This window comes from Sus scrofa, chromosome 13, assembly GCF_054392235.1.
Source record: "Sus scrofa isolate SSC_HxYL_T2T_F1_AM1 chromosome 13, Sscrofa_HxYL_maternal_Yorkshire_Landrace_v2.0, whole genome shotgun sequence".
Classification (NCBI taxonomy): Eukaryota; Metazoa; Chordata; class Mammalia; order Artiodactyla; family Suidae; genus Sus; species Sus scrofa.
Genome location: NC_139395.1, coordinates 73,410,605 through 73,436,429, shown reverse-complemented (window position 1 = coordinate 73,436,429; position 25,825 = coordinate 73,410,605). Strand labels below are relative to the sequence as shown.

Genomic DNA, 25,825 nt, shown 5'->3' with positions numbered 1-25,825 from the left:
GTGGTTGCCAAGGGGGAGTGGGGAGAGTGTGGGATGGACTGAGAGTTTGGGGTTAGTAGATGCAAACTGTTATGTGTAGAATGAATGAGCAATGGGATCCTAGTGTACAGCTCAGGGAACTATATCTAGTCTCTTGTGATAGGCCATGATGGAAGATAATATAAGAAAGAAAATGTATATACATATGTATATGACTGGGTCACTTTGCCATACAGCACAAATGGACACAACATTGTAAATCAACTATACTTTGATTTAAAATTTTTTAATTTTTAAAAAATTATTATTTTCAATTAAAAAATTTTTTAAGTTGAGGTTTTAGCTTGGGTTCAAAAGTAGTATTATGGTAGAATTCACTCTTGCTCAGGGGATGTCAGTCTTTCTCAAAACTTTCAACTGCCTGGATGCAGCCCACCCACAATATGGACCTGCTTTATTCATAGCATCCTGATTTAAATGTTAATCATATCTTTAAAAATACCTTGATAGCATCATGCAGATGTGTTTGACCAAATATCTGGACTGTGGCCTAGCCAGGCTGACACATAAGATGGATCACTAAACTTCATTAAAAAGACTCTGTATTGTCATTTACATATTATTCAATTTATCTTCTCTGGCAAGACAAAATACAGGTGACTGAAACTTTTTATACTTGTCACAACAAGATGCACAGGCATGCACTTTTAAAAGGAAGCATCATGTTCTGTGTGACTAATAAGCATGCATTTGGACTCATACATAAATCCCCTTCACTGAGTTTTACTACCAGCAGTCAAAAGCAATCTTTTCCCTTTGTTTAAATTTGTGGCCAGAGTAACAAAAATATATCACACTCAATATTTTCTAGAAGCTTAACAATACTTGGGAGGCTATCTGTAAGAAAAATATTTTATACAGTGAATTTTGAATATTCAAACTGGTTCGCAATAGTGAATATAACATATAATTTACATATACAAATTACCAATTTATCATAACTACAAAAATTCTGTTTACACTCATATAGCAATGTTTGTCTGAAAATCTTCCCATTCTAAAATGGTTCTTTTTTTTTTTTTTTTTTTTGGTCTTTTTTTTTGCCATTTCTTGGGCCACTCCCACGGCATATGGAGGCTCCCAGGCTAGGGGTCTAATCGGAGCTATAGCCACCGGCCTATACCAGAGCCATAGCAACACAGGATCCGAGCCGCGTCTGCAACCTACACCACAGCTCACAGCAACGCCGGATCATCAACCCACCGAACAAAGGCAGGGATTGAACCCGAAACCTCATGGTTCCTAGTCAGATTCGTTCACCACTGCGCCACGATGGGAACTCCCCTAAAATGGTTCTTAACGTTTGGAATGCATTCCCAAATCCCTGTAATTTATGAAGTTGCACCATCTTTGCAATTAAAAGTAATTCTAAAAGCAATGTGTACATGCTAAGGTCTTTTAACCATATACTGATCACTAAACATACAAATCTCTACCTTAGTGAGGAATCCGTACTGGTTAAAAGCTTTGGCTCACAGGCAGACACACTGAGGACTAACAACAGTGTTGCCATTTACCACAGTGTTAACTGAGTCATTTAATTTCTGATTCTGGGTCCTCTCACCTAGGACCTAGGATCATCACAGCACCTAGTTCACAGGGTGATTATAGGTTTAAAGAAGATGATATAATAAGAGCATGCAGCAACTTTCCTGGTATATTGTGACAATATGATTAACATTATTCAATATGATTAAAATTTACTTAGAAACTCATGTATATACGTATTTTTTTCTCACAGAGTGTCTCCAATGACTTAGGGTGCAGGTGGGGGGTTCTTCTTCCTAAAAAGAAGTTTCCATTTTCCTTAAAAAAAAAAAGAAAGACACTGGAAAACTTACTCTAAAATGCAAACTATTCCATTTAGAATGGAAAAATGAGGTCCTACTGTACAGCACAGTGAACTATATCCAATCACTTGTGACAGAACATGATAGAAGATGATATGAGTAAAAGAATGTACACATATGTATGACTGGGTCACTTTGCTGTACAGTAGAAACTGGCTCAACATTAAATCAACTATATATATATTTTTTTTGTCTTTTTTCTATTTCTTGGGCCACTCCTGCGGCATATGGAGGTTCCCAGGCTAGGGGTTGAATTGGAGCCGTAGCCACCGGCCTATGCCAGAGTCACAGCAACGCGGGATCCGAGCCACGTCTGCAACCTACACCACAGCTCACGGCAACGCCGGATCGTTAACCCACTGAGCAAGGGCAGGGATCGAACCCGCAACCTTATGGTTCCTAGTCGGAATCGTTAACCACTGCGCCACGACGGGAACTCCAAATCAACTGTATTTTAATAAAAATTTTTTAAAAAAACTTATTCTAAAAAAAATTATATGAGACATATAGAAATTAAGTAAAACCACCTAACAGAGGTGAAATGATAAACAACTAGGTGATATGGAACATATACCAGGACTAAATTTTCCAAAACGTATTCCAAAGAACATACCACAATATCTATGGTCTTCAACCCTGCTTCATTTAATAAAATCATCTTAGCAGCTTTATAAAAATTCTATTACCCAGAACCCACCTTTACACCAGACCAACTAAATCAAATTATTCTAATGTGCATCCAGGACTGAGAGCCTCCCCATTAGATGTTTCACAGGCAGTCTGCAGTGGGTCGGGGGTGCCATTTCTTAGCTGCTATAAACTGAATGTGTGTGTCCCCCCGCAAAATCCATATGTTGAAACCTAATCCCCAATGTGATGGTATATGGAGGTTGGGCCTCTGGGAGGTAATTAGGTTACAAAGGTGTAATCATCACAAATGGGATTAGTGCATTTATAAAAAAGACCCTGGAGAGCTCTCTCACTCCTTGCTTCATGTTAAGGTTACAGTAAGAAGACAGCTATTTATGAACCAGAAATAGCCTCACCACACAGTGAATATGCCAGCACTTGGATCTTGGGTTTCCCAGCTTTTAGAACTGTAAGAAATAAACTTTTGTCGCTTCATAAGCCATCCCATCTATGGTACTGTTACAGCAGCCTGAACGGACTAGGCCCTTAGTCAAGTAAATTCAGAAACATTTATTTCATGATGCATGTAAAGATTCTAAGAAATCCCAATGTAAGAAAACCCATTTAAAATCCAGAATTTCCTAAGCTCCTTCCTGCTAAGATTTTTTACCGGAATCCTATTTATATCTTGAAGAATTAGTGTTCGGCAGAACATGCTCTAGTTCCTAAACCTGGCGGAACATCAGAATCACATGGGGAGCATAATTAAAATACAATTTCCTAAACCTCAACCCTGGGGACTGTGTTTTAGTACCTCTAGAGTGGGACTGTGAATCTTTCTTTTCTTCTGAAATGCTCAGGTTTTTCTGAGGATCATATTTTGTAGAAATTACTCCAGAGAGTTTATATTCACTCCCTTAGGCACGGCCCCCTCTTCCACTTCCAAGCTGAGGGCACAGAATGGGTCTTTATATGTGATACAAGGCCTCCAGCAATGCCTTGCTTTTAACAGATCAAGAAGAGTTTAGTGGTGAATGACTACATACGATAGCCTATTAGAACATCACCAAGCCTGAGGTGCACTCAATTATGAATTCCAGGACTGTCAAACTCAGAGACATTTGCGCTCAGACTGCTATGAGACACCCTGGTCAAAGATAAACTCTCAGTGCAGAAATACCAAGAATCCTGGTTCCTGGAGTTAAAGACATTATGCACAGTGTGCCCCCAAATCCAAGCTTTAGAGCCTTACTGTGACAACTGAGCCTCCAGAAAAACGTCTGCAGAAAAAAACTTTAAGTATTAGCTAGACCAAGAAGGGACCCTGATCTTAAGAAAGATCAGAAGGTATTGGCTAATGTGAATTATTCAGAGAACAAGCTTAGAAAGAAGCAACCTGGCATCTTCAATTGCATGAGATATTAGAACTCCTTGTGAACAAAGCCACTCGCCAAACCTGAAAACCAGGGTAAGGCAGCAGGATTTACACACCAAATTCCCAGTCAACCTCCCCATTCTACAGAACACTGGAATGGGAGGAGTTAATATAAACTGAGGAAGATGCAAGAGGCTCTCCAAGGAGAAGACTTTTCCAAATTCCTGGAGGGCCTCAAACTAATGAGTGGTACATCCTGGAAAAGTAAATAACCTTTGCATCTGTGCTAGAGAAATTCTTAACAGAAAGCTAAGGAGATAATACTATAAGGCATGTGACAAATAAGAAGCATCTACAAACACTTGAAATATAAGCAGAAGCTCTTGGGGCCCAGCCGTTGGGTTGCAAGCAAGAATAACCGTCTCTGAGAACCTAGGAAAAAAAGACACTCTATGAAAAGGATTCAAAGAGGTCATGAGATAGAAGAGAGAATGAGGGAACCAAGCAGCTCTGAAGCTCCCCAGGAGCAGATACCACTGGACAGTCTGGCCAGGATACTGACACTGTGTAAAGAATATCCCCCACCCAACTGTCTTCATCCTTGTGGTACTGAGCTCACCATTCTACATGATACATGGTCTGAGAATCCAAGCATTTAGAGGTGCAGGTCATACACTGGGGCAGAGGAGGGGTCAGGAGAAGAAGTCACCACAGATACTTCCTGGTCCATTTCCAAGTAGGAAGGTGACCTCCAGATTTATTAACCAACAAGACCACAAAGAGTGGAAGTCAGTTTCCTGTTGGGAAAGCAAACGTGTCCCTGTGAATTAAAATTTGAAAGTATCCAGTATCAATGGCTACTACCTGAAATGTTGTCAAACATTAATCTTGGAGTTCCTGTTGTAGCACAGCAGAAATGAATCCAACTAGTACCAATAAGGATGAGGGTTCCATCCCTGGCCTCGCTCAGTGAGTTAAGGATTCGACATTATTGTGAGCTGTGATGTATGTCACAGATATAGCTCAGACCCCTCACTGCTGTGGCTGTGGCACAGGCCAGCAGCTACAGCTCTGATTAAGCCCCTAGCCTGGGAACTTCCATATGCCACAAGTGCAGCCCTAAAAAGCGAAAAGAAAAAAAAAAAATCTTGACAAGCATGAGTTTCCCTTTAATAATGTCTAAGGACAGCAAATGTTATTAGCAAAGGAATATGCCACAGCCACAGAAGAGAGATACGGAATGAAAAGATGGAGGACAGCAGATGGGCACTGGATACCTTGCCATGTAAACCTCTGACATCTTAAACACACACACACACACACACACACACACACACACACACAAGAGTGTCTTGTGCTCAATTGAAACTGTCCATCTGGAAACCTACTGCTATAAGACAATTCTTCTCATACTACAATAAAAAATATTTAAATACCTTATGGAGTGCTTTTTTTTCATTATATGCTTAAGAATGTTATCTGTGTATTTTCTTGGTTTTCTAATTTAAACCCCAAATTACTTACTAATCCCGATGCATACTGGATTTAAATATGAAATATATTAACAAACATAAATATTTTATATAAATAAAATGTAAAGATACTTCTGTTTTCAGTTTACTGTTATCCTACATAATTAAATGAACCAGAATAGGAAATAAGAACCAATCACAGGTCAGACACATATATAAAAGTTTAGACAGAGTATCATAGACATATCATAGCTGGATCCCTGGTATCATAGCCAGTTAAGGATCCAGCAGTGTCAGAGAATTAAGGATCTGATATTGTCAATGCTGTGGCACAGGTTCAACCCCTGGGTCTGGGAACTTGCACACGCCTCGGGTGCAGCCAAATAAAAAAAAGACAAATAATGAAATAAAATAAAATCTTAGATTATGGATGTCACTGCACATACCACCCCCAACCCATCATTCAGATTTCCTCATTAAATTAAAATTAAGTTTTCATATGCAACAACTGACATCATTCCAGTCCTTTAAAATCCTGTAATGGCTTTCTACAACCTAAAGGATACAGCTCAATTTCCTCTTATTCCCCAAAGATGCTACTTTGTACAATTCTGTGACACATTAATCACACTTTGTTTGTTCTCGGTCCAACTCTCCAGGCATCATTCGTTTTCTAGTCTATGGCATTGTAGAATGTGGTCATTCTGCTGCCACCCTTCCATATCCCAGAGGTCCACTCACACTGAGCTCTTTGCCGTTCTCCTCATGACACACTACATCCTTTCTCTTAGGTGTTCTTTCCAAACCTAACTTGCAAAGTCTGTCTATCTTTCCACTTCATCTCAATTATCAATTCTTCCCCATAATCTCTTCGCAAGTGTCACTATAATATCCCACATCACACTGTAATTTGAGATTTCTTTTCATACCAAGTGAAGAGCCCTTTGAAAGCACATTAACATGCCTTTTCATATAGGTAGGTAGGTACTAGGTAGGTAGGTAGATAGGAAGAAAATATAAGGACACCAGAAGTCTATCCTTAAAATTAGTTATGTAGGAAATCACTAAAGCCTGAGCAATTACAATGATGGGTAAGACAGGAGATACTCTTCTCAAGATTCTGACCCCAGCATAAGCAAAAGCAACTTTATATACTCTACCACTAAGCTTCCAAAAGAACAAGATGAGAACATGTTCCCAAAAGATGAAAAAGCTTCCCTACAATGATTTCTGAAGTACTGTCTACTACATTCATGTTGACCATATTCTACCTGAATTCCAGACCTGAGTTACAATGGATGTGCATTATATATGTATACATCTTATCTATACAACTCGATTCTGGTCATTCTTCGGCCAAACTCCACTACCCTACTGTGACTATCCTTAATCACATAGTATTGAGCCCTTCATATACAATCAAGCATGTTGAGTATATGTCTGACACTTAGACCTAGCAGCAGGGAACGAGTTAGTTCAGCTGGTTAAGAATATGATGTAAATCAAAATCTATCGATCTTTAATGGGACTGCAAATCACATGAGAAATGAAGATTCTAATACAGTAGGTCTGAGATGCGGGGGGCAAAGTTCTACATTTTACAAGAAATCTCAGGAAATGCCAATCTATGGACTACAATGATATTAAGGTCTTGGGCAAGTTTCCTGTATCAATGATGTTCTGTCTGGAACTACAGACTGTATACCGAGGCTCCATTAAAACACATGTTGTTAGTAAGAAGAGGGGTACATAGAATGAAGGGTTAATTGAAAACTCAAATAATACCTATTGATGACGAATTCACTGTATTATTTTCGAACTGAGAGAAACCCACTCAGTTACTCAGTCCAAGTCATTCAGGTAATTAGGAGTAGTTAAATCCACCAGTGTAATTATGTTTCTATAGCTCTTTCTAATATCTAAAAGCCCAAGAAGCCAGAAATGGCAGGATTTTTACCCTTCTTTCCACTGAAAATGTAAACATTAGGACATTCATGAATATTTGGTCTGGCGCTCCAAAGAAACACCTAGAAACTGTAGTATATAGTTCATTTGGAGAATAACCTAATGGCAGAGAATACCAGGGCATGAATGACTAGATGTCTGCAGTCAAACTAATCTCCATACAAAGCCAAAACTTAGATACTATGAGATATAAATTAATGGATGGCAGTCTGTCAATGAATTAAGATTATGATGTGAGTTAGCTTAGTAGATAGTGGTGGGGGGAAGGAAAAAAAACAAAGATAAATAGTAAATAAGTTCTCACTTTACATGTTAGAAATATCGAGATGGAATTCCCATTGCAGCTCATCGGGTTAAGAACTCAGCTAGTATCCATGAGTATGAGGGTTTGATCCCTGGTCTCACCCAGTGGGTTAAGGATCCACAGTTGCTACAAGCTGCAGTGTAGGTCACAGATGCGGCTCAGTCAGATCTGGCATTGCTGTGGCTGTGGTGTATGCCAACAGCTATGGCTTTGATTTAACCCCTAGCCTGGGAACTTTCATAAGCTGCGGCTATGACCCTAAAAAGACCAAAACAAAAAAAAAAGGAAATATCGAAACAAAATATAAAAGTAATTAAGATCTAAGTAATGAGGTTAAATGATAAATTGTAAATAAAACAATGTGTGCTTATAGTACTATGTGACTTCCTACCCAATAAACCTACAAATAAGGAAGAAGTAGAGAAATATTCAGAATAAACTAAAACCATACTATTCTTTAAAGATAATACAAACACATGGAAAATAACATTAGCTTGCTTCTCTTCAAATATGTGAGACTCCTTCACTGCATGTGTATTAATAATACACCAGTCATTATTGTTATGCTTGCTAACTTGAAATTCAAAGCTCCCACAAAGAGAATGACATTCTCTTAAGTAAATAGAAATGCATTCCCCAATACTGTCAGTATCACAATTTTTTTTTAAATTGTGTAAATCTTTTTAAAAATTTCAATCACATTTGACTGAGAGCAAGGCAAAACATTTTTATATTTCTACTCTGTCACATGTCAGCATTTCTTTTTGCAGCGTGGCAAGTAGGCTATACTGAAGTAGAAAGAATACAGATGAGGGTCTATCCAGTAATTCTTTCTTTTTAATAAATAAAACACTTGACCATTTCTCCAAAATGAAATCTCAAATAGTGCCAATAGTATCTCAGTTCTGATACAGTGGCTCTCCATAAGGGTCAACCATAACACAACATACAATGGAAATGTTGCCTTCCTTTGTTTCCATGCAGAAAAGGGAGATCAGCTGTCTATCCAGTACCCACAGATACAAAGACATAAGAGGAAACATAAATCACTTTATTGAGTATTTTAAAAGAATAACATTTCAAGTTTGTAATTGTAACTTCCACATATTTCATCAGCAGCATAGGTATCACGTTGAATAAATGTATCAGAAGAATAAGAAGTATGATAAACTCAATACTTTTAGGGATAATCTAATTACGTGCCTGGCATCAGGCTATGTCTGTATATAATTAAGTCATTTTAGTCTTCACAATCCTCCAAGAATACCCTCATTACACAGATAAGAAAAATGAAGCTGAGAGAGGTTAAATAATTTGGCTTCATCTTAGAAATATGCTATCAGTAGAGCCAGAACTTGAAGAAGAGTCAAATCATTTTCAATCCCCAAGTCTACCTACTGCCTTTCTTTTTCATCCCATTAAATAGTGTTTCTACCTGTGGAAACAGAATCCCAACCTAAAACATGAAATTCATTACTATGAGGAGTATATTATATTATGTTCCTTTCCTTAAGAGTTAACCTTAATATTCTAATTTAGGGAACTACAATATAAGAAAATTACTAAAATTTGCAAAAGCTCATTAATTCAGAAGAATAGAAGACTGCTGCTTTGAGTAAGAGTCATGTTTAAAAGAAAAGTACTAATTTCAGTTACAACACATAATATAAACTACAATAATATAGTAAATTGCTACTAATAAAAGAATCAAGTAGAGTTAATGGAACTATGAATCCACAATAACCCCACATTACATAGCACATAAACACATCTCACCATCCCCTTGACAGTATCTAGAATTGTTGCAATGTCTCCAATTCTGACCACTAGGTTCAGAAAAGAAAACAGAGGGAACATATCAGGAGTTTTTAGTTAGATTCTAGTAACTGATGAATGAGACCTTGAAATGCGCTAAAGGAAATAAAAGGAACGTCTTTATATAGTAAAGATCATGTACTCAGGGTACAGACTTCTGAATGAAGTGTAGTATACTGCAGGCAAGAGTGCCAACCTTCCCCAACTGTAACACAGAAATCTTCACAAACAGGCTGCTGATGCAAAGCATACCACAAATACACATGCAATATTATCAAAGCAGGTGATTTTCTATTTCTACTGTACCTCTCGCAATACCTCATCAGTAAGTAGGGGAAAGGGAAGCTGAGTGAAAATGCCCATGAACTATCCATATTATTCTTCTCTCACAAACAAGGGGGCAGGGAGGCCCTTCAGAGCCTCATTCAGAACTATTCAAATCAATAACTACACTTTGGCTTGTAGGTTTGAGTTTTCTAGTTCACAAATGGTAAGAAACAGCAAATAGAAAGGGCTAGTTCACCAAAGCAAGGAATCATGTATGACCACCTGAAAGGCAGCAGAAAGCAGAGAGAGGTCTCTGGGCATAGGAAACAATGTTTCACCAGCACCTGATGGGATCCTGCTACAAAGTCTAGTAAAACATTCCTTGTCTCAACAAATGTAGAATGCAGCCATTTGTTCCATGTTCTGTGTAAAATGCTAAGGTTACAGTATAGGGCTAATCTGATTTGTGTTTAACATGCGTTGTACACACTGCACTGGAGTATTAAATTATATTGCTAATGTCCACAGCATCTCTATGAGGAAGGCATGATCACCTTCACTTTACACTTTTCAAAATGTCCTAGTAAGGGTTAAGAACATGTTCACCTTTGCACAGCTGGTAAGTTTCAGAACAAATTCAGGTGGGTCTGAGTCATAAGGGCCAATGCTCTAGCCTAAACTACTAGACTCTGTTCATCATAGTGACCTGTGTCATCAAGAAGTAAATTATACCTAGCCACCTGTTTCAAGAGGAAAGTAATACACTTTACATGGATTTCCATTTTGAAAAAAACACCACTGTTAAAGACAAACCTCTATTGACAATTACTTAATTCTGAGAATTCTAGATAACCATATGTGTGCTATAATTTTCACTAAGAATTAGAAGGAGCGGCCCAAGAAATGGCAAAAAGACAAAAAAAAAAAAAAAAGTTAAAAAAAAAAAAGAATTAGAAACGTGACAGCTAAATATCTCTTTAAGGATGTCTTTCACCTAATTAAATATAGTAAAAGTAATGCTTGGACTCCCAGTTAATTTGCTAATCTGCAAGGAGTCTAGAATCAATAGCTAGCTAATAGCTAGTCAAATGCATTACTACAGACAAAAATATTCATATTTACATTTAATAGCTGAAGAGCAATCATAATACAGATGACAATACAAATTTGTTCAACTTAAAATGATGGCAATGTGCCTGGAATCAAGCCCTAGAAAATACGTTTGGGGATCTAAATCATGTCATCTTTTTCTATTTTATTTTCTTCTCCTCCAAAAGGGGCCCATCTCAGCATAATCACACTGGTAACACCCATCCCCAGTGGAAATTTCCATGATAAACCTAAAAGGCACAGGCAACATATATCATCAAGGTTATATGAGTACAACAGTGCAGGATACAAAATATCTTTAAACAGGAGTTCCCGTCGTGGTGCAGTGGAACCATGAGGCTGCAGGTTCAATCCCTGGCCTTGCTCAGTGGGTTAAGGATCTGGCATTGCCATGAGCTATGGTGTAGGCAGCAGACAGATCTGGCATTGCTCTGGCTGTGGCTGTGGCATAGTTTAGCAGCTGTAGTTCCGATTAGACCCCTAGCCTGGGAATGTTCATATGCCATTAATGCGGTACCACAAAGCAAAAAAAAAAAAAAAAAAAAAAAAAAAATCGGGAGTTCCCATCATGGTTTAGTAGTTAGCGATCCTGATTAGCATCCATAAGGACATGGGTTCGATCCCTGGCCTCCCTCAGTGGGTTAAGGATCCGGCATTGTCATAAGCTGTCATGCAGGTGACAGACTCAACTTGGATCCCGCATTACTGTGGCTGTGGCGTAGGCCAATTGGACCCCTAGCCTCCATATGCCATGAATGCAGCTCTAAAAAGACAAAAAGACTAAAAAAAAATCTTTATACACAAAAGTTCAGCCTAAAGGTGGAAAGGTTACTCTACTGCAGTAAAAACAAAAGAGACTTCTGTATGCATTTTTTTGAACCTTAAATTCTTTAAGGATTCAGTAGTGCTGTCATCCTAATATTCGCTTTTTCAGCAACCAAACTCCCTTCCCAGAAATGCACCATCTTTATTTGATAATAAAAAAAAAAGTATGTATTTTAAGGGTTATGAGCTGAACTGACCCCGTCCAAATATGAAAAATATTTTCTCCAAGTCATAAAAATTATTGATTCCTGTTTTAAATAAGAAAAATAAAAACCTGTCTTAAAAAATTAATCTTGCAGCCAACTCTTGCTTTCTCAAGTTTAAACACCAAAATATCTTTCTCAAACATTTCGTAATCATTCTCACTGATATGTTTGCTCCCCTTATCCCAAACTCCTATATCATTAACACTCCATGAACACATATTTTCTGAGTTTAACTGTGTTTTTTGTTAACTTACTCCAGTATAAGTAAGATTTAGTCAATTAGAAACTGTTTACTAGACAGTTACTAGGCTTTTCTAAGTAGTAGGCACTAGTACTAAGTACTAGCATGTACTAAGTACTTTGTTTGGAGTACTACACCTAACTTTCACAACCTCCTGCACCTTTAGGTGCTACCCAGATTTACAGATATGCCCATCAATAAACTAAGTGATTTGATTCACCATGTCTTTTAATTATCTGAACAACCCCACAAAATGCATATCATTCCATCATACAGCTCATAAAACAGAAACCCAGAAAGGTAGGTAATTTGCTGTCACACACAGTAACACAGCTAGTCCAAAATGGATATAGGACTGGTAAGAAATCTGTCTCCAAATTTCATGTTCTTAACCACTGTCTCAGGAAACTCACATGGTACTGATGAACCTGTGACATTACAACATAGCAAGTTAGGGTAATAAACCTGTTTCCATTAGTCCAAGACTTTCAGGTTTTAAAACAATGAATGCCCATCATCCTGTGGACCTCTCATTCTTAAGATAACTGGGAGGGTTGGTCACTTTCATGAGAGGTATTACACGAGTGGCATAGAAAAAGCCTAAGAGGAGAGCATACATGGAAGGGAACCATCCATTATGCCTCAGAAGTATGGAAAGAGGCTTAAAGAATGCTCAACATTGAGCGTTCCTGTTGTGGCTCAGTGGGTTGAATACCCAATGTCCTCCCTGGGAGGATGTGCGTTTGAGCCCTAGACTCACTTAGTGGGTTAATGACCTGGCGTTGCCACAAGCTGTGGCATAGGTCACAGATGTGGCTCCTCAGATCCAATGTTGCTGTGGCTGTGGTATAGGCCTCAGCTGCAGCTCTGATTCTAGCCGCTAGCCAGTGAACTTCCACATGCTGCAGGTACAGCTGTTTAAAAAAAAAAGAGAGAGAGAGAAAGCCAAAGTTCAATATTGTGCAAACTGTAATACACATGGTGGAAAATGATCTCAAGAGTAGACTGGACAGAGTGGGAATGTAAAAATGGCATAGAAAAAAAAAAAAATCACAAGACAGGTTCTAGGCTGGGTGCCTAAACTGGTACAGCTGGGGCTGTGGGCCTGATAAGGGGGAAACAATGGGGAAGTATGATTGGAAAAAAAGAACATCACATAGGAGTGACCAGACTAAGTCTCAGAAGAGGGAATGAAGCATAAGGATGTGGTTTTATTCCAAACATCATAGTTCTACAAAGAGAGGGAGAGAGAGACTGAAGAATCAAGAGCTTGGCTTTCTGATTCAGTAACAGATACATGTTGCTGGGTAGGTCGTGACCAAGTGATTCTTGACTGGACGTCTGATTTATCACAAGAGAGTAAAACTGTTGTTAGACACACAAGCAACATGTCATATCAGAAGAGTTCAGAAAAAGAAAGCAAAAGAACACATTTCCCCAACATCCCTCTCCTGGATATTTTCCCCTTGCCTCCTTGATCTGATAAGTCAGTACTGATTGCAAGTGACAGGAATTCAACCGAAACTAGCTGAAGTTAAAGGGTAATTTATGAATTAGAAGATCTGAAAACTTACTTGAGGTAAACTCACTTGAGGCCAAGCTGGATGCACAGGTTCAAGCAAGGTAAGAAGACTGAGTTTCTCTCTGCCTCACCCTGGCTTTCATTCTCAAACTACATGTGATGGCACCCTATACATTGAGACGTTCTTCTCTGGTACAAGACACCTGGAGCAGTGGAAGAATGACACCCCCAGTTCTGGTCTCCTTGTTTAAGGCACATAGTGAGCCAAGGTGGTGCCACTGTGAAGCAGTGAAACACCTCCCTCCTCTGCAGTGGTTCTCACTGGGCCCCATGCCCATTCTAGAAGCAACTATTGTGGACAGGGAAAGCCAATGCTCATCTTTACATAGAAGGGAGTGTTCCAATCCTTAAGTAGGAGATGGAGTTCACCCACCCATATGCAATAAGAATGGGATAGTACCAGATGATAAAATATTATTCAGCACTAACAAGAAATGAGCTTTCAGGCCATGAGGAGATATGGAGGAACTTAAGTTAAATGCATACTACTAAGTGAAAGGGGCCTATGTGAAAAAGCTACATACTGTATGATTCCAACTACATGACATTTCAGAAAAGGCAAAACTATGGAGACAATCAAAAAAGCAGTATTTTCCAGGAGTGGAAGGAAGGGAAAAATGAATGGGCAAAGCACAGAGAATTTCGAGGGATGCAAAAATACTGTGTATGATACGTGTATGCTATTATACATTTGCCCAAACCCACTAAATGTACAACGCCAAGAGTAAACCCTAAGGTAAACGATGGACTTTGGGTGACTATGATATGTCATTATAGGCACATCCTTGGTTAAAAGAAAACACGCTATTCCCATGAATGATGTTGAGAATGAGGAGAGGCTCTGCATGTTTTCAGTAGGGTGGATATGAAAAATTCCTGTATCACCCTCTCAATCTTGTTTTAAACCTAAAATTGCTCTTAAAAATAATATCTTAAACAAAAAGAATAAGACAGTAACAGAGGCCAACATTAAAATTTATAACATTACAAATACATAAAAATAATAAATATATATAATATACACATATACATATAGTCTCCTTTCTGCATACGTACAGAAAGGGAAGTAGAGAACTAGCTGGTAATACCACATTCATCCACTGGAAATCTGTGACAGAGAATGGCTAGCTATTCACCAAACATATTTTCTAAGTGTTTTCCTTTCCTCCTGGACACTTAGTGTGACTGCATTTGTCAGATTCCCTTGCAAAGAGGAAGGGCCAAGTGACTGAGTTCTGCCCAGTGGAATGTGGGCAGGGGAAGCTGGACCCAAAACAACCTCCTCTGAAACCTGTCAAGTCATTCCCCTCCTCATATCCCATATACCCTGTCTGAACAAGGACTCTGGGGATTTAGGAGAGGACAAGGTTATAAAAGGCTAAGGAAACTGATTCCTTGAAAGACTCCACAGAAAGCTACTATTATTCTATGAGCACTGAACATGAGCAAGAAGCAAGAAGTATACAGATTTTTCAAGGCACTGAAAATTTAGTTTAACTGTCAGAGCAGCTAGAATTAGCTTTTTTCCAGGCCCTGTGGGACTCAGCTCTTTGGGCATTCCAAAACATGAGAGTAAGCAAATTTAAACCTCTCCATCCCTCTAACCCCATTAAATCATAAGAAGGGGCCTGAAAACTCAGACACAGACACAGACACACACACACACACACACACACACACACACACACACACGGTATAGATATCAGGGAAACCGGAAAAGAGAGATTGAGGGAAAAATACAGCAAAATAAAGCAGATATCTTAAGACAAGAGGGTCTGGGAAAGTTAGAAGGAAGCGAACACGGGCTTTTGAGAAAAAGTTGATTGATAAATATACAGTACATCTGCCTCCCCACATGGTGGAAAGATGTGTATGTTCACATTAGTTAACTGTGGAGATGCCCCAAATACATACTGAACCAGAAGGAAAAAAAAAAAAAAAAAGATTCTATAATGTGGATACATGAACGTCCTAGAAAAAAAGTATACTCTCACTAAGACCACCTAACATTTCCACTGTGACAGCTAGAAACCAACAGTGGAACAGATGTGTTTTTGTAAAAGACAAATACATAGGAATGTGTGATGAGGCAGACTCTCTAATAAAAGTGGGACAAGAGAATAAGAAACAACACGAGGGGTCATTTTGGTAGAGAATACTTGGGTTATAGACAGAGGTCCCTTCAGTCATATAGCAAACACTGACACGGTTTTGCAAAGCTGAGTGAATAGGAGGAATAAAGCAGAGCAAACAGGAGGAACTTTCTTGGGAGCTGGGGATGTTGATGAACATCAATGCCTTTGATCAAAGCGTAGGTTAGGAGAGAATATTTTAGTTATGAATTTACCAGAAAGGATATATGCTGAGGCTAAGAAATGAATAGGAATTTATCTTCATATACAGCAGCATAAAAGTGGTAGCCCAGGATTTCCAAAATTAAAGCTTAAAAGAAAGGTTAAAGTTCAGGGAACAAATCCTGGCAATGCAGTTAACAGAAGTGAAAAGGAATTGTAATGGGGCTTTGGTGTGGAAGAGGTCTTCTTTTAACCCTTTGTTTCTAATCCTGGTGGGTATTCAAGATAAACTAAATCATACCTGATTCTGCTTCAGTATATTTTAGATTAGATGCAAACTTTTATCTTCTTTAGGATGTTTTAAATTCTCCTTCAACTTTTTTTAATATAGACACAAAGAAAAGGGAGTCCAATGGCTACAATAAGAAAAGTAGTGTAACAAGAACAACAACAAATCCTAATACAGTGAAGCTGTTACAAAAATCAATTCTAAAGCCAGACAACTTGGTTCAAATCCAAGCTCTTCTGCTTGCTGGCTATGTTGGGCAAATGATTTCTTTTCTCTAAGCCTAACTTTCCTCATCTACATGATAGAGATAATAATAATACTGATCAGGATTTCCCGTCATGGCTCAGCAGAAATGAATCAGACTAGCATCCATGAGGATGCAGGTTCAATCCCTGGCCTTGCTCGGTGGGTTAAGGATCTGGCATTGCCATGAGCTGTGGTGTAGGTTGAAGACATGGCTCTGATCTGGCATTGCTATGGTCATTGTGCAGGCCAGCAGCTACAGCTCCAATTGGACCACTAGCCTGGGAACCTCCATAAGCCGCGAGTGCAGCCGTGAAAAAGACCAAAAAAAAAAAAAAAAACTGATCAAAGTGGGCAAAGTGCTTAGAAAAGGACCTCAAAAACTCTAAGCACTATGTATGTATTAGCTGCTTCTCTCATTTTTTAAATATCTGGTACAGTTTTACTGCCAAGAAACCCAGGGGCTGGGGAAGAAAAGGGAAGTAACATTTAATGAACATGGAGGAAATACCACATAGTAACAGAATGTCAGAGAATGACAGGCTCTTCCCACAACTATTTCTTCTCCTTCCTGAAAACACAGCTAAACTACATTTCCCAGCCTCCCTTAGAGCAAGAGACAAACATACATAACTGAGTTCTGGCCAATGGACTGAAACCAAAAGTGATATGTAGGACTTCCAGGTCTGGGCAGTTAATAGCCTACAATTCTCTGTCCTTCCAATGGCTGGGTGCAGACAAGCGTGGAGAACCTGCTGTAGATGACAGGGACACAGAAAGCACAAAGCCTGTGTCCTCAAATCATACCTGGAGGAGTGTTACCGGGATCGCCCATTTTCAAATCTCCCACGAATGAGAAATACCTTTGTTTCATTGGAGGCAGTACATTTTGTTTGGATTTGTTTGTTATCACTATTAACCTACCCTTTCTAATTCAGCCAAGCTCTATACCTATACTCTCATGTTTAATACCTACAATGATGCTTTCAATAGATGTTATCTCAGTTTTATAGCTAAGGAAGCTGGGGCTCACGAGAGTTATAGAACTGTCTTATACAATATCAAGCAGTAGGGCCACATTTAGATTCAGGTTATTCTGCTCCAAGGTAAATGGGCTTTCCACCTTTTATACCATCCTGCACACACAAAGTTCCCTCACTCATGCACTCCCTAGTTTCCTCACTTTCTGACCACTGGAACTTTAGTCTCTGAAGGAAAACTTCATTTTTTTTGTTCATCTGTATATCCAATTTGCGCATCTAGGATGACCCCTAGATCACATTCATCTCTTATGCCTCATTTCATCCACACATGAGTCCATGACAGGGAAGCAACTGCTCTTAATTCTTCTGTTATAGGAGACACATATTCCAAGCAGTTTTGCAAATTGCTAGAGTATTAGAGATGATGAATGACAGAGCCAGAGATAAGCAGAGAAAGGTAAAATATCCTAAACCATCAGTAATTTCTAAAGCGGGCATACACTCCAAGGGCTGTGTAAAACCATCCGCTGCAATACAGAAAAAGAATATAAGAACTTCTGTTTCATAAGTTTGGCTTTATTAATCCTTAATTTTCTTACTGAGTATGTTTTCTAAATAGCATATGAACATACCAGTATATGTGTATAATTTATAAATAACTTAGGGATTATGGTCAAATTTTCTTCTGATAGTACATAATCAAAAAATATGAAGACCAATAAATCTAAGTCAATAAATCTGGTCTCTTTCACCAGACTTAAAACACTGTGTTATGGAGAATGAAAACAACAAAATTCTCCACATCTGTGTATATAGACATCTCCAAGCATATCCTTTGAAATAGATTAATTCAATTAAAATCACATAAAAGCATGTCCTCCCAGAAGATTAAATTCTTCAGATAAAAAGTGAAATTGAAATTAACATATGTCTATGTCTTTGGATAAAACAAACAAGAATCCATCCCTTTCAAACCATAACAGACAAGCCTGGAAGAAAAGTCAGAACTATAAAAGGGAGTTTTCTGCTGAGAAGCTTAATGATACAGGTTACCTTTATTTTGTAAGACCTAAATTAAAGTAACAGATGTCCTGTGTACCTTTCGGAAGAAAAATTCTAGTCAAAAATTTCATGCTCAGAGGGAAAAAAACACAAGATGTACTTATGAATAAAAAGGAGACAGAACTAGGTAAAATATGTGGGTGATCAAAAAAGCCAATGTTATTTGAAAGGCTCGTTTTCTATTCACTCTTAATGACCTACCAATAGGAAATGACTATGCAAGGAGGCACCAAACTGACTGAAGGAGACAAAGTTTTCCAGGCTAAAGGAACTAAAAAGTGTTTATAGAAAGGCTACAAATAAGGAAAACCTGCCTCTGGTGATTTCCAATTGGCTCTGACCTGCACCCTTAAACAACAGGTCGTTTCTCATACAACCTTATTCCCTAATTTTAAAAGGTCAGTTTTTCATGCTTGCCAGCAAACTTGCAGGGTCCAGACTAAAGAATAATGAGGCTTTTCATCATGCTTTCTGCTTATCAATCTACAGCAACTGAAGCCAGTTTAAACAAACAAAATCAACAGCAATGTGTGAGGTGTCAAAAAAATACTATTTCCATGGAATTTGTTTTTGATCCTTAGCAATCTTATACTCTCACCACCCACTGTGTTGATTCACACAAGTCTTGAATGAAATCAAGATGAAGATAGCAAGAATAAAGTTATGGATAAAATGTGAGTTTTCTCCTCAATGCCACGGAAACCACCTAAAGGTTCCGCCCCCAAGACACAACATTCTTTTCACCCACTTAGGAAGAGACAGAGAAAACAAACTTGGTGATCAGTCTGAATGGAGATGGTATTGCATGGATCTAACCGCATGGAAATCTACAGTCTTTCTGCTCCTGCTCTCTTCCTAAAAGGCATAAACCATAAACTTCAAAATACAAATATAAAAGCACATTCCAAATTACTATTTTAAGTGACCAAATAAATCATCTATGTGGAATTACTCCTTGAAATATCTAGGTCCCTTCGCAGTAAACTGCAGGAGGTCCTATGCAATGAAAAGGCACTGATATTCTGACAAACAGGTCCCCGCCCCTATGGTGATTCCAGTAGGAAAACTAGAAAAAGTTCCAGGAGCATTCTTCCCAGGAGCTCCTCCCTGCAATCAAACCTCCAATACACGGCAAGATCCGTCCCCACCCCCACGCAGACCACCCACCCAAGGTGATGGATCTCACTGATTCTCTCTATGATCACCTCCACAAGCCTCTTCGATCCAAATCTGCAGACCCCGGCCAACCACCAACCTCCTTAGCTTCCTGTTGAGGGAAGCTGCCTCCGTGCAGGAGCTCAGCTGAGCTCAAAATGTTTTCATGCATCAGAAGCCCTAACTGGTTCTGAGAGATTCAGGAGCCCATGGCCTCCTACCCTCACCTCCACACCTTTCATAAACAATAAAATATATACGTAAAGTGCAGTGAGAAGAAAGGCATGCAGGTTTTGAGCCCTCTGCTCCAAGAGGAGAGCTAGCAGGTTGGTGTCTGCGGGGTGCCCGGCACACATCTCGCTGATGTCTGGGTCAGGGAAGGAGACGAGCCGGTTGCCTTTGCCTTTCAAAAGAAACTGCAAATCGCCCTGAAGTTGCTGGAAAATGAACGCCACCCCCCACAAGCTTGGTTTCTAGAGCCTGGGTATACAAGGAGCCGGGACCTAGTCGCTGTGGTTCGCCGCTGTATCCCCGGCGCTTAGCACTGAACCTGGCACACAGTGGGCGCCCCGCAAATGAGTGTCGGTTATGACAAGGCTCCTTCCACCAGGACTACGGGATTCTGCTTCTTTAGTCCCAAGTCCCGCTAAACGCCAGCCCAAGTTCGCCCTCGTCTATTGTGGGCTGCAGCTGGGCACGCGGAGCCCGGGGTACGTACCCTACCTCAGAAGGAAACTCGCCAGGAACCGTCCTCCAGCGGCCAAGGCGCACGGAGAGGGAGCAACAGCCTGACCTAGTTGGTCGAGCTGATTTTAAGGGTTTCTGAGGCATTAGGGGCTTTAGGTTCCTTGTTTTGCGGCATTAGGGGCTTTAGGTTCCTTGTTTTGTGGCTGCCTCGCAGCGCAACAAACTTACTTTCTGAGTAAGATGAAGACGGGTTGAGATGGGGTGACGGCGTCGGAGGTGCCCTGCCTCCTCCCTGCTTCAGGGCGCACAGTGCTGGTTGCGCTGACCCCGCAGGGTTACCGGGCTCAGGGCGGTTCGGCCCACAACCCCGGTCCAGCCCTGCAGGAGCTGGAGCCCCGAACCTCCGAGGACCACGCTCTTTCTGCAAAATCCAAGAGCCCGGGGGCCGGGGCAGCTTGCACTCAGGCTGGAGCGGACCCCCGCAGTTAGCGCCTCACTTACCTGAGCACCTGAGCGCGGCACACGCTACAGCTTCAGGCACTGCGCCGGCACCTTCCGAGGGTCCCAGTGTAGAGGCGAAAGCTTCCTACTTGCGACCAATCCTGGTGTTGAACCCCGTGTTCTGTCTGATGCGCGCTCCCCTCCCTCTTCTCGCTAGCGGCTGCTCAAAAAACCCGGCACCGCGGAGTTCAGGCTGCGGGCTCCTCAGCCTGGAGGAGGGGGAGTCGCGTTGGGAAGACGACTGGGCGGGAGCGGGAGCGGGCGCGCAGCCCGGCTGAGCATGCTCAGTGCGCGGCCGAAGGCGCGCGCCCGGGCGCAGCACCTGCGCGTCCCTGACTGTGGGAGAAGGCCCCTAATTGCTGCTAACAGAGGTGCAAAAGGGCGCGTCGCCTGACTCCCAGACACCCGAAGACTATCAACAGGACACCCCCAGTTCCTGTGCAGGGGTGTAGTGTAGAGGATGTGCTGCTCAGCGATGGACGGAGAATGTACCAAAGCGATACCGCCTTCCTTTGCATCCCGAGTATAGGGGCACAAGGAGGCGCGACCTCCTGGAGTACCCAAGCCCCTGGCCTCAGCGAAGAGCAGAATTTGAGGCATTATTAAGGCACCTTGGCTTAATACTGGCTTAACTGTTATGTTATGAGGCTGAGGGTTGCCGAGTTCAGGGGAACAGATGGGGGGCGCGGGGCGGGGGGAGGGGGGACATTGAACTTGGGAAGCCGAAAGAGGGGGCTTTTGGACGGTTTTACTTACTGGTCCTTAGGAGGAGGACGTTGGCCAGACAGGCGCGTTAAGGATCTGGAGTCTTACTCATAGGAGGGGACTTTCAAGCCGGAATGTGTGTGTGCGAGAGGAAACGGTTGCGATGAAATAGGTACAAGGATCAATTTGCGGTGTATGTGGGCACATTGAAAGCTTTGTTATTCAAAAACATGTGCTTTGGACAATGATGTTGCCGTGGTCATTCTACAGTATGCATCTACTGTTTTCTTACAGAAACGGCTCTTTTCACCCCGACTCCAAACCTCAGGGTAACCGTAAAAATTGGCAGCAATGCCCCAAACCCTCACCAACCCTGTGTAAAGTGCGTGTGACAGGCAGAGAAAGCCAGCCAGCTCGAACTCATCTGGAATGCAGTTCCAGCAATCCCAAGAGGGACCAGTTCCTCTCCCAGGGAAAAAGCCCCAGGGGCTTTGCTGAACCCAGGTCTTCCTGAGCATCTCTCAGCAGTTTAGAGCTACATAAACAAGGTTTGACCATTTACACAATCATGTAAACCTACCCTGACATCTCCATTATGTGGAAAAGATGTTAACTGGAAAACTATTTTTACTCTGCTGTAGTAAGCAAACACCCAACTCCTACAAATATATGCATCTGCCTTGTTAGTTCACACAGTGTTTTTTGTTTTGGTTTATTGTTTTTAATTTCTGTTTAGGAAGTGGGCAAATTCAGACATAGTGGTGGGTATTGTGGTAAAAAAATTTGCCACTTAAAATGCCATGGCTTGCCTTGTTGCTGCAATTAATACTAAGGAAAGGAGATTTTATTGCTTTTCCCGAATTCCTTGATTGCTTAAACTTGGAGACAGATTTTAAGTTTTCTCTCTCCTCCTTGCGTGGTATGTTTCTCTAACAGATCACTTTTTCAAAATAAGAATGGTGATGATGCAATTATTTTCCACAGCAAAAAAGTTAAGATGACTTGTTTCTACTCACTTTGAAGGCATTCATGTTCCTGACAGAAACATGACTTGTAATATTTTTTAGATTGATTATTTTTCCTTTAACCCTTCTTCCCTGTCTATCAAATGTTAGGCATTGTATTCTAGTAGGTGCCAGGAAACTGAAAAATGACCAGAACTTAGAATCTGCTCCATAGTTCATCATGTTGGTGGTGAAACAGACATTATGTATCAGGAGAGACAGATCTGGGTCATGTTGAGTGGATGTCGGTTAAGTGTTAGGATGAGAGGCATTTTTTTTCTTTTCACCAACAGGGCCACAGTGATTAAACACTAAGCTTGATCAGCACCTCCCAAACTTTTTTCCCAGAATAACAGCCACTAGTTTAAAATGGAATAAATAATCCAGTCCCTTTTTTCCATCCCACAGAAAAGACATGAAGCTCACTGCCACCTCTGCCAAGAAAGGAAGCCTCTCACTGAAGCTCCAGGATTGGAGAGTGTTCCTGGGAGAACCAGTCCCTGCCAGGAGACAAGAATGGTTTATTTTGACGACAACATCCTCACACGCGCGCGTCCCCGCATATCCGGGACTGGCTGGGTGTCAGTTTTTTGCTCAGGGAAGTTGTCATTGGGATTCTCTGGGGGGAAATGTTCCAAACGAATCAATTAACGCTGCCAGCAGCAAGTTTAATATCACTGCACTGGGTCCCTACTCTGTATTAGTGCATGAATGAATTACTGGTGCTCATGTAATTTGCAAATAATGATCATTATAAGTCAGTGGAAATTTTCTCCTTCCCTGTTAGCCTAGGTAGCATCTAAACAGAGACCTGCAATAACGTCCTGTTCCACCCCCAAAAAAATTATTTACACACATATGTGAAGTTTTATTTCCAGTTCTTTTAATATAGGAGGATCTGTGGGGACACAAGGTCACCTCTTGTACTCATTAAACTAGTTTGAACAGAGGCTGATAACTCTTAAGGGAAATCAACGCTGAAAAATCTTTTGACTTTTTAGAGACATGTGCAGAATACATCATCAGGTTAGACTCAGCATGGAACAGTTCTGAAAACTCCAGAAAGGGCATTTCTGTGATTTGTTGTTTCTTCCCCACACATCATGGGGATTCGGTAGAAGTGGGTTTAATATAAGAGGAGGAAAGAGGAAAAGCATCACAGAAAAAGAAATATGTCTCTTCTGACCACATCTGACTTGATATGATTTTCTCTGTACATGTTGCATCTAGCACCATTTAAACAAATTCACAGACACCACCCTCTTTGCTCTAAAGGCCTGAATAAGGTCATCCAATGGCCCCGATGCCCCAATCAGATAACATATAAAGTAGTTTTATAATTAGCTGTTTATTTTTAGTGTATTAGGTAACTGGACAGATCTTCAGATACAAAGCACCGCTTGTACCCTATTCCTGTTTTTAAAATTGGCTTCAAATTCTCTTTAATCAAGTGAATTAAGCAGTACTTTTTTAAAGAATTGTGTCATGAAAAGCTTTGTGTTCAGTGTTGAAATAGAATATAATAAAACAGAGCTCAGGTAGGGACTTTCAGACCAGCCTCCCTAAGATTCCTCCTGTGTAATTGTTCTAGGTGACTGATGGATGTTTGAGCTTCATACTAAGGACATCAGAATCATAATGGCCGCATGGTGGGATAATGATAATTAGCACACAAAAGCACAGTTAATTACCGTGAGGGTTTCAATACAGACTGACAGAGAGTCAAAGTAAACTAAAGCCTGACACCCCAGCCAAGACTCCTTTATGAACATGGCAGTGAGAGTCTCATTTATTCAAGCATGATGAACTGAAATTAAGAATCAATCAGCTGTGCTTCATATTTTCCAGATTTTATGAGATTCTTTATACAAATTGCGAAAATGAAAGTTTGAGGGCTTTACTTTGCAAAAGTATTTACAGTTGATTTTGTTGTTCGCAATAGCTACATTCTATAAATCTCTGGAAACATTGAATTAGTGAATACTAAAACCATTGCTCCTAGGAGAAATAAAGAGTTAGGTTCCTGTGAGCCTCTCCTGACAAAATTTTCATTAACCAATCAATAATGATAAATAAAAACTTTTGTGTGCATTTCTGCTTGAAGGCATCAAAATTTAACACATATTGTTGATTCATCAATACTAAACTCTCAGCATCACCATAACTCATTCCTGAACAAAGCTTTTCTAACACAAGTGTTTTCTCTATAGGTCACAGCACTGACATTCCTTGCCCTTAGGACATTAGATAGAGCTTCAGCACAATGCTTTGGGCTATTTTAAATGGCAAGATCTCCAATAAAAAGAAGAAAAATATGGCACCAAATAGACTGCAACCAAAAAGCAGAGCATCACCTTTTTAGACTTCATCTGGGAAAATGGGCAACTCAAATTTTTTCCCTGTTCTATGTCCACAAAGGACCTCGAAAGTGCCACAGGTATTGATTTTGGAGTTACAAATAAATTTCGTCGGGCTGACAAACATACAAACATGGAATCTGTGAGTAATGAAGATGACCAAAACAAATACTCCCTTTAAATGGCTAGCCACATTAGTCCATATGGTCTGTGGCTCAATTTACAGATATTTGATTTACATGGAATCATTTTAGAAACACATTGAAAGGAAAAACCTTATATTTTGTACTATCAAAGATGTCTTCTGCCAGCTTCCTCCAATAAATTATATGTTACAGTCATATAGGAGTTTTGTGTTTATTTCCAAAGTGGATTTTGGTGTTTTTGTTGTTATTATATTGAACGTTACAATTCTTTCAATAGTTCACAAAGTAGGATAATTTCAGGAGTTGAGGTAAAGTTAAGGGAAAGAAAAAAAGTTAAGAGAAAGAGGAAACTTAGAGAAGTGAAAGATGTGTTTTTTTAGGAACTGAGAAAACTACAGTTCTGGTCTTGGCCCCAGAACAACATAAACTTAGGTGTCATGCAGAAGACTAGAGTCAGAGGAAATTAATCCATGGGCTGAAATAAATCTCAGGTACAAATTACCATTTTCTGTACTATTAAAGAGATTTTAGAAATTGTATGGTTTGTATATGAATCCCTTAATTACATTGTTAAAAGTTCAGATTTGAGGTTTCAGCCCATGTTAGGAAATTGGAAAAGATGGTCCCACATGATCCATGCTTTCTAACATCCATGCCCTCATTTAATTCCTTTCCTTTTGTTGAGCACACATATTGATTTACTCTTACTGATTCACTG

General features: G+C 40.1%; 1 protein-coding gene and 1 long non-coding RNA gene across 42 annotated transcripts in view; one reads left to right on the top strand and one right to left on the bottom strand.

Moving 5' to 3' along the window:
- Positions 1-21,039, bottom strand: part of CNTN4 (contactin 4) — a 1,001,048-nt gene extending 980,009 nt beyond the window's left edge. For 30 of the 38 annotated variants that reach the window (XR_014823611.1, XM_084989167.1, XM_084989186.1 and 27 more), the window contains exon 1: positions 20,896-21,039. The gene's annotated coding sequence lies outside the window, so the exon portion shown is untranslated. Of the gene's footprint in view, positions 1-20,430 lie in introns of all 38 variants that reach the window. The other 8 variants (XM_084989189.1, XM_084989188.1, XM_084989171.1 and 5 more) reach the window with 2 other exon arrangements.
- A 142-nt stretch (positions 21,040-21,181) lies between these two features.
- LOC106505657 (uncharacterized) lies at positions 21,182-25,302 on the top strand. 4 transcript variants are annotated; one of them, XR_014823636.1, is made up of 3 exons: positions 21,182-21,266; positions 21,895-22,148; positions 23,013-25,302. It is a non-coding gene; the product is annotated as an uncharacterized LOC106505657 (long non-coding RNA). The 4 variants fall into 4 exon arrangements; XR_014823634.1 differs by having other exon boundaries at positions 21,182-21,502; XR_014823635.1 differs by having other exon boundaries at positions 21,199-21,383.
- The last annotated feature ends 523 nt before the right edge of the window (positions 25,303-25,825 follow it).